Here is a 9998-nt window from a genome sequence, read left to right on the forward strand (position 1 = left end):
TTTTAAAAGTTTATTATGACATGGTTGGCTCATTCCTGCCTGACGTCTCTTTCGACTAACGGTCGGTAATGAAATGAGTCTCTTACTTTTCGAAACTCCAACATAATTGCATATGCATGTACTCGTACAAAGTTAGTGAACAATGATCAATTTTAACTGAAATTAAAATATGTAATGTCGCGTAAAACTTTTCTCAATAATTCCTCTGAGTTCGATTACTGTATGTGAAATGGTTGATGTACCACTATGACACTTTCCAAGTAGCACTAAAGCGCCGTTCGGATATATATGTATATATTTATATATAACTGGCGCGCATACCCTTTTGGGGTGTTTGGCTGAACTCCTCCTCCTATTTGTGTTGCGCGTCTTGATGTTGTTCCACAAATGGGCGGCCGCCGTAGCCGAATGGGTTGGTGCGTGACCACTATTCGGAATTCAGAGAGAACGTAGATTCGAACCTCGTTTTTTCTAATTGCCATCGCCCCTCGACAGGCAATGCCAAACCTCGCAGTGTATATCTGCCATGAAAAAGCTCCTCATAAAAAAGATATCTGCTGTTCGGAGTCGGCTTGAAAATGTAGCGCCGTTCTGATACCATTATGAGAACTCCAACAGGCAGATATCTACAGCCAGCCAGAACTGTTAATATAATGGAGAAGATTGATGGAGTTTAGGTTGGTGGTCTAGCTGACAAACCCGGTCATCTACATCTACGTCCAATGACCGGTAAACACAGCTACGAGTTTAGAAATTGGATGGTGTAGAGTCCCCAGGACTTTCTGAGTCCTTCTTCTATTGTACTGGAGCCAACTGGGTGTCGAAATGGCACATGGAGAAATCGAGCTACATCTTTTCTGAACTTTTCTGAGAAATAAGTTGTATAATTCCTTTTTAACAACAGTCAGGGGGATGCCGATGACCGAGTAGAAGGTCTAATGCAATACAAGCAGTCGCTCGATCAATAAAAATTAAGTCCCGGATTTAAGTTCATGAGGCATCATAAAATGTTCCTGAGACAATTCTGGAACATCAACTCGTTATCGTACTCAACTCAGCATATCATGCACCAGTCTGCTGAGAAAGTTGCAAAAAGACCTTGAAAAATATGCTTTGAATTGACAGCTTCGCTAATTGAATCAGATAAAACTAAACAGTGATTTGCTTATTTTATCTCTTCATTACCTCTGACAGCTTCGGAAATACTATTGTAAGCATAATTTCTGTTAAAAGTGGTCGCTGCAAAGCCGTGATTACTACCATTTTGCAAGCTGAAATTGAGGATATACATATGTAAATGAATCATCTTAGATTTAAGCAATATTTTGGTATATCTGTACCGTACAACCCATCAAATGGTCGATCTTTTGCACGCTAAGTCCTATAATCGCGTTGCCAGCCGCTTTGGGGATATCATTTCGCAGCCTCGGAATTCCGAAAAGACTTCTTTTGAGGAGTGCATTTCATCCGAGCCAATATCTACATACATATGCGTACAAATATAAAAACGTGGAAAATGTCTTCGAAGGAATGTCTTCGATGGAAAGCCTATGAGTCATAAGTAGTTTGGGTGTAAGACTACTTTCAGACACGGCAACGTTTGTTGCGGCAACTCGTAACTTACCAACGAGAAAGTGACGAGAAAAAGCAAAAATACCGAATCACTCGTACTCGGACAACGCGTTTGTGTTCTTGTTCTTCTTAATTTTGTTGTTGACTGTAAGCTAAAACCAATTGGCAACAATGAAATTGTCTTAAGTGAACGGGCAACACCAAACGAGAAAGCGCTGAAAATAAGCAGCAAAAGTTGCCGTGTGTAAACACAGTCTAACACTCATTTTAGCTGGTTATTGCCACCTGTTTGCATTAGAAAAAAGTACTATAATACTAGAGAAAAGTATTACAGCATGGGTACCAAGGCAAATATTTTTAAGAAAATCAATTCCAAGCCCCATTTTTTGATAGCGTTGCCACCTGAATTTTGTGTCAGGAATAGCAATTTAGCACACATTTTTGTTGAATATTAAGTTATAGATATCGAATGAAAACTGTTGAAACAAGTTTTAATAAAAAATAATTTTAGGGGGTGTTGCCACCTGTTATAAATTTATCAAAAAAATATATTAAGTTAGGTGAGGTTAGCCTGGTTGGCAATAAGCCACGCATAGACCTTTTGATCTCTAGCGATACCAGATGGAGGCCGACCTTTATGAATACTGAAAGTACATAGACATCATGTAGGATGTCAGCGCTTTTGGCGAATCTAAGCAGAGCTGGGAGATCCGCTTTTGAGACGTCCTCCAGACCCTCAAACAATGGGGCTCTCAGGCATTTTAAACGCGTTTTTAATAATGTCGGACAAACGCACAGAATGTGTTCTAAAGTTTCCTTAATCTCCTCTCTGCATTTCCTGCATTTGTCCGTGTTAGCAATCCCTATATTGTACGCATGTGCAGCCAATAGATTATGACCTGTTAGCATACCTATGATATGATAGTTCTGCAGTCCTTTCGTGAGAGCGTAAGTACGAATTCAGTCAGTTTTTTGTCGTTACTTCTACACATGACTTTTGCTGTTTTGCATGTGGTCAGATTAGTCCACCTAGCTTCCACTAGTTTTTTCATGTAGTCGTCCATTTCGTTGTACTATATATAGTATTTAGCAGCAATTTTTGCTTTTTGCACCCCATACAGCAATATCGGTCTAACTACTGCCGTGTAGCGCCAATTCTTCAGAGAGGGTGATAGACCCCAAGTAACGCCCAGCATTATTTTACATGTGTACAATGCATTCCTGGCCTTTTTCATCCTTTCCTCAACATTGTAAATATATATTAATTTGTAAAAATATGTACAAGGTGGCGCAGAATTAATCACTCTATCGGAAGATTTATAAATTTTGCAAATGCCGATTATATTTGACACTTGCGAACTAGACAGCTGCAGCATACAAACAGATAAGCTTTGAAGCGCGTAAAGGTAAAAATAGAGGTTTCCGACGCTCAAAATCAATTTTTTTTTATTTAGAAAAAGTTATTTAAAATCAAAATTTAATAATTAATTTTGCATATTTTATGAAAAAGTTCTAATAGGGCATCAAACAAAATATGTACAAAAGAACGAACAAAGCTTTATAAACATTATTTGTGTTAAGCGTTGCCACTTAACTCTTAAGTCGCAAATGTTAAATATAATAATTTGCTAGATAAATTAAGTATTAGGTTGTGTGTATCATGCAAACTATGTAAGATTGAGAACATTTTATTTATAAAGTATTTTTTGAATGGCGTTGCCACTTATTTTTAATTCAGTCAGAATGGTCTTATCATAAAAACATGCACATAAAAAAACTTCAACTAAAAACAAAAATAGTGTATTTCTATTTTAAGAACCGAATGTTGTTATGTTTTTTATAAAGGTTAAATACATTAAGTATTTCATTTTATACGCAAGCGAAGCCTCTGGCACCAACCGGTAGTTAAATAGAACTAGAAACTTGCTATGCCTTAGTAAGTTGAGTGGACACGACGGGATACTGCGATGTCAACCTCTTGACAGAAATCGTATTTCATTAAAGCGAGTGTTTACTTATGCCAATAAAGTCTAATTTACCAAAAAATTTAAAAAATTTTGCTTATTAAATATATTCAAAAAAAACTTATATTAGAACCACCCTTTACTTAATATGTGTTAAAAATTCCCAAATAAATGGAATATAGAATAGAATTGATTAACAAACGAAACATGGAGAACGCAAAATGTCTGCCAACAAAAATATGCCGAGTTTTTTCATAAGTCATCTCTGTCATACCGTCAGCCAAAGATCTATACAAAAAAATCTGTGAATATGCATAAATAAGCGCATACATACACAAGCACGTGAAGAGAATGTATTTGAAAGTAAATAAGAGTAATTTATTTTTTGAAAGTTCAAACTCATTTACTTAAAAATACGTAAAACGAAACGATAAAAAAGGAATAATTTGAAAGAAAATTGAAGAAATCGGGAAAGAATATTTAGAACCGGTTACACACACAAAGGCGTAGATTTGTGTGACATTTTCTAGGCGCGTCCGGCAGCTGGCAGCGCAATCAGCAACTAACTCAAGCAGTCACCACAATTCGTTCGTTTTTTTTTTTGATTTTTCCGTAGCAGGTGATTTATCGATCTCAAGCGGCTGCGTGCCGCTACCCGCGTTCAACATAAATATTTCACACACACAAAGCATGCACGTACACATATATATATATATGTATATGTATGTATGTAACTATGTACGTATTTTGAATTTTTTTGTTCTATAGTTGGACAGGATTATCACCGCTTGTTGCCATCGACCGATTGTTTACGCCAACCATTCCAAGTTTCTGACCGCATGCAAATGCAATTCAGCGGTAAAATGTTTCAGCAGTGTATTGAATTCAGCTGAGATCAATTTATTTGCATCTTTCAACAGAATGCAATTTTATGTTTTTGGCTTAACTTCAAATTTCACACACTCACACATACACATGCAAAATTATGTATTTGCATATGTGTCAGCATCCATGCAAACGATTCTATCAGCTCGAAAAAACAAAAGTCCATGCAGAACCAAACGCTTGCCAATCTTGCTATAATTTGGGGCCAGTTTTTATTTTTGGAAAATTTTAAAAATTATACATTCGACTATATTTATTGATTAATATTAACAAAAAAACGCTGTGGTCAAATATTAATCATGCAAACTTAAAGATGCCAAATATATACAATATACAAATTATATTAGGGTATAAATTTAATTTGGCGCGTGGCTTCGCCTGCTTGGTCAAACTACTCATAAGTTCGATTAATCCATTGAAATATTTTAAATATTTATGTTTTTTCTACTATCGTCGTATCATAAGTCCGTTGAATCAGTTATAAAATATAGAAGGTAACACGAGAAAGGCAAAATCTTGAATGTCAGCAAGGTGAATCTATTAATGGAGATATCAGTAAGTCAGGTGAATTATTATTTGAAATGATATTATGAAATGACCAAAAGCCGTACCATTTGCACCATCGTCGTATACTTCTGGCTTCAAATGCTTATCAGCTGTTCAACGCAGTTCGTCCTTTACTTGTTTTTTTTTTTTTGTTTTTTTTTTTTTAGTAACATTGCAATGTACAAAATACTGTTGTTGGTCCAGTGACATCACCTCTAATGAATAAGCCTTGAGTGCCAGCCAATATCACACCTCCTCGGAACGAACTGAGTCACTTTTCGCTTGATTGGAAAGAACTGCAAGCATTTTTCCAAAGTGAAGCCGCCGTAGCCGAATCGTATGATGCGTGACTACAATTCGAAAATGCACAAGTTCGAATTTCCGTGCATGAAAAAAAATTGATAGAACAAGTTTTTTCGGTCGCCCCTCGGCAGGCAATGGCAAACCTCCGAGCGTGTTTCTGCCATAAAAAAGCTCCTCATAGAAACCATTTGCCGTTCCAAGACGGCTTAAAACTGTAGGTCTCTCCATTTGTAGAACATAGCGCACACCACGAATATGGTAGGAGCAGGTGCTTGGCCAAGCACCTAACAGAAGTGTACGCACCAATTATTTTTTTTACTACAATATATTTATTTTTTATCCCAGAAAATAGTATCCATAATCATCTTATTTATAAATGATATGAGCAGCTGCTTTTTATTTGCCGGGCACCTATTATATGCACACGTCTTAAATTTTTTTATCTCAAAAAGAAATCTAGAGGATGTGCTGAGGCCCCTGGCTGACCTTAATAAACTCGTTTCTTGGCGTACATATTCACGTGCATATCTCTTTAAATTTGAAAACATGTTTTCAAGTCACTTACTCTAAATCTCGCTATATTCTATAAGTATAATCGTCGTATTAATATCTCTAATAATGTCCTCCAATCTGTGGATGAGATTAAGGGCCTTGGAGTAATACTTGACTCTAATTTTTCATTATCAAGCCATATCAATTATATTATCTCAAGATCGAGTATGATTCTTTGTTCATTCATTTATTTGGAAACCTTATTAGCAATTTGATATCACAAGAATAGAATGGGTACAAAAGTTATTTCTTAAATATGCGCTTAGATCTTTAAAATGTTCTGTCCTATATCCCTTTTCTAGCTACCGCTTGCTATTAAGGGGTCCCGGTGGTCTAGAATTTTCAAAACATCGATTCGAAAGTATAGGCTTTTAAGAATATTCTGTCAAATTTTTGGAAGGATATTTCCAGTATTTTCGATTCTACAGCCGTTTTAGCAGGTAAAGTAAGATTCGTCACGCGGCCACTACTTTTTTCACACTGGTGTTGTGAAAAACAACTATTCAACCGAATCCTCTGAAATTTTAATAAGTTGCTTACAGTTTACAAACTGAAAAAACCCCCGATTTTTAGAGTGTCAAATTCAAAACCGCGCCATTTTGTCAGTTTTTTTATTCTAGTACGGGACATAGCTACTGATTAATAATTTTTTGGTTTTTTTGTTTCAGATAAATAGGAGAGCGGAAATGGAGAACACCGTCCAGGTCCAATTTTTCGGGAGGGTCAACTCCAGTGCCATTCTTTAAATTATTAAAACTAAAAAAAACTTTTTTTTTCTTTTTTGTATGTAAAAGGAGTAAAATAAAATGCCTAAACAATTTAAATATACTTTTTCGTTTTTTTTTATTGTAAAACAAATTCCTGAAAATACCCTAAATTTTCGAGCTCTAGACCACCGGGACACCTTAATTGCATTAAAGTTGCTTGAGTGCACAAGGTCGATTCTATCGCTTTCTTTTGAGATTAATTTAAGTGAAGATGGCATCGATTGTGCGATTCTTTTCAACGCGTTAACTTTCTTATTCCGGCGAGAATTTATTTGTTATTCATATATTGTCGGCCGCCGTAACCGAATGGGTTGGTGCGTGACTACCATTCGGTATTTCGAGAGAACGTAGGTTTAAATCTCAGTGAAAGACCAAAATGAAGAAAAATTTCTTTCTAATAGCGGTCCGCCCTCGGCAGGTAATGGCAAACCTTCAACTGTATTTCTGCCATAGAAAAGCTCCTCATAAAAAAATAACTACCGTTCGGAGTCGGCTTGAAATTGTAGGTCCCTCCATTTGTGGAATAACATCAAGACGCACGCCATAAATAGGAGGAGGAGCTCGTCCAAACACCCACAAAGGGTAAAGGGTTAAATAAAATAAAATAAAATAAAATTTTATATGCCGAATTTCCCACTTTGAGTTCCTTTTGCGGCCTTATTCACTTTTTGTTCACCGCATCAAATTTTCAATTCATTGCTTGTTCATCCAAAGTTCGATGTTATCTGCCACAATTTAATGCTTTGATCAGCCAGAAGTAATTTTTCAACTTTTTGGACATTTTCTTCTGGCACTACTATCACTGATCGATGCTGGTGGGGTTCTTTTCACGGTTATAGGTATATATTTTCGTTGTATAAGAAGAGAGACGAATAGCATGCGAGCCATTCTTGAAACCTACTGAGGCAGTTATATGAATGAAAAGGTGTTCCAAAAACAAAAAAAAAAAGACGAGCCTGGTCTTCGGGCGTATATACATCGCCAATTTTTCTTCTATACGAAGCTTTTCCGCATTGCGATTTAATCCAGCCCACTTATCGATATTTTCGTCAAAACAGCTCTAAAACCATCTCATCTCTTCAGAGCAATATGCGGCATGAATTCAGTTGTATTGCATGGCCTCATTTTTATACTATCACAACCATAAGGTGAATTTGTAAATTCGTACAAACAATTTTGCAGTTTTCTCTCTATCGATTTCCAAAAATTGTCGAAGGTGGTTGTAGGCGTTTATGACATATACAGGCTCCTTTATAAGGCTCCTGTAATATTCAGGAAAAAACGACAATTGTCACACTTGTCCCGTTTATGAAACACGCCCTAGGTGCACGGTAAAATGACTGACATGGATCAAAAAGAATTTCGTGTTTTAATTTTACATTGAATTTTTCTAAATGACAGGAAAAAAATTCTAATAAAAGAAGAAGAATTTTACATTGCTTTTTGATGGGGAAAAATACCGTTCAAGCGAAGCAATAGCTTGAAAAGTGTTATAGAGACTCCGCACCATCAGAAACAACAATAGAACGATGGTATGCTGACTTCGTGGTCGTAGAGACACCGATGATGCACAACGCAGTGGACGTCCAATGAGGCGGTAACACCAGAAAACATCAAACAAATCCACAAAATCGTTTTTAATGATCGAAAGTGAAGTTGCGTGAGTTCGCTGACATCGTAAAGATATCAAAAGAACGTGAGCATTTGACTATGAGAAAGCTCTATTCAAAGTGGGTGCCACGTTTGCTCACTGTTTTGTTTCATAAAGAAAACGCACCGTGTCACAAATTAATCAAAACAATGACCAAACTAAACGAATTAAACTTCGAATTACTCCCACACCCACCGTATTCGCCAGATTTGGCTCCCAGCGATTACTGGCTATTCGCAGACCTAAAAAAATGCTCGCCGGCAAGAAATTTCGCTCGAATGAAGAGGTTATCGCTGAAACTGATACCTATTTTGAGGCAAAAAATAAATCGTTCTACAAAAGTGGTTTTGAAATGTTAGAGCGGCGCTGGAATTATTGCGCTAATAATTGAATAAAGCTTATTTTGTACAAAAAAAGTGTTTTCTTTGTTAGGCCGGGACTTTTTAGCTCATATTTTCACTCATATTAACACATTGACCCTTGATATATTCAACTGGTGGGATGTCCATTAAAGTTTCGTGAAAAGCATGATGGATGGGCCTATGTATGTAGTTATATACATAAGGGTAAGTTCACATAAATACAAATGTAATGCAGCAAAATTTAGTAATACTGAACTGATGCACTACTAGTTAATTTGGAACCATAACTGGTCTGCATTTCTTCTCATTTTCATTCAGCAACTGATGAATTTCATAAAGGAACGATGTCCTAGGAAGTGTTACTGTTCGCCTGCTCTTCATTATTTATACATATACATATATACAGGGTTCGGCACTCGAAGTGTAACAAATTAAAAAGGCCATAAATTTAGTTTGGAAAATTTATTTATTTATTTATTTATTTATATAAGCTTATACAATGTAAATTTACATATGTACAACCTAAAAAACATGCAGCGCTAGCATCAGAGGCTATCAGCTGGCCGTTGAAGGAATGATTTGTGTTGAATTCTTCTCAATAGGTCGCAATCTTTTAGAAAGTGATATATGATTTTTATGTTTTTTTTTTATTCAATTCAAAGTAAAAAAAAAAAATAACACAAAATTAAGAATCAATTTACTTTTGCTCCAGAAACGAATCGCAAGCTGCCCGAATGTGACTTGCAGCTATTGTGGCCCACTCGCGGACAAGGCTTTTTTCAGCGCCTCGAGACTGGTGAATCTTTCCTTGCTCTCCAAAATGGCCCAAAGACAAAAATCCATCGGATTCACGTCCGGTGAATTTGAGAGCCATTATGTGGACGTTTTTAAGCTCGGAACGCTGTTTTTTAGCCATTCTTGGTTCACTCAGGTTTTCTCTGACGGTGTCGAGTTCTGTTGAAACGTTCATGGTCTGCCACCAAAATGTTTGTCTGCCCACGGCTTTAAAGCAACCTCCAGAATACTTATTACTGATTAGCTTTTTTCGCGTTACTCTCGGCAAAATGCTTCCGCGCGCTTGTAAACAATACTCTGGACTGTAATTTAGCCAACTAACAAACAGCTGATGCCCAGCTCGACTTTAAAGATTTTATCTGAAACTTGTTATTTTTAAAATACGTGTGCAGCATAAAATCTATTGAACGAATTACTTTTAAATTTATCAGATAATTCACCAAATATTCCTTGAAACTCTTTATTTTAAATCATTGTTATTCTTACAATAAAATTTTTTCCCGAATATAGTTTTCTGGGCTTCCAAGCGCTACAAAAAATTAAAAATTCGAAACAAATCCTGCCAGGGATATTTCGAAGAGCATCTTCTGGGCTTCCAGGT

The sequence above is a fragment of the Anastrepha obliqua genome, chromosome 5 (genome assembly GCF_027943255.1).
Source record: "Anastrepha obliqua isolate idAnaObli1 chromosome 5, idAnaObli1_1.0, whole genome shotgun sequence".
NCBI lineage: Eukaryota > Metazoa > Arthropoda > Insecta > Diptera > Tephritidae > Anastrepha > Anastrepha obliqua.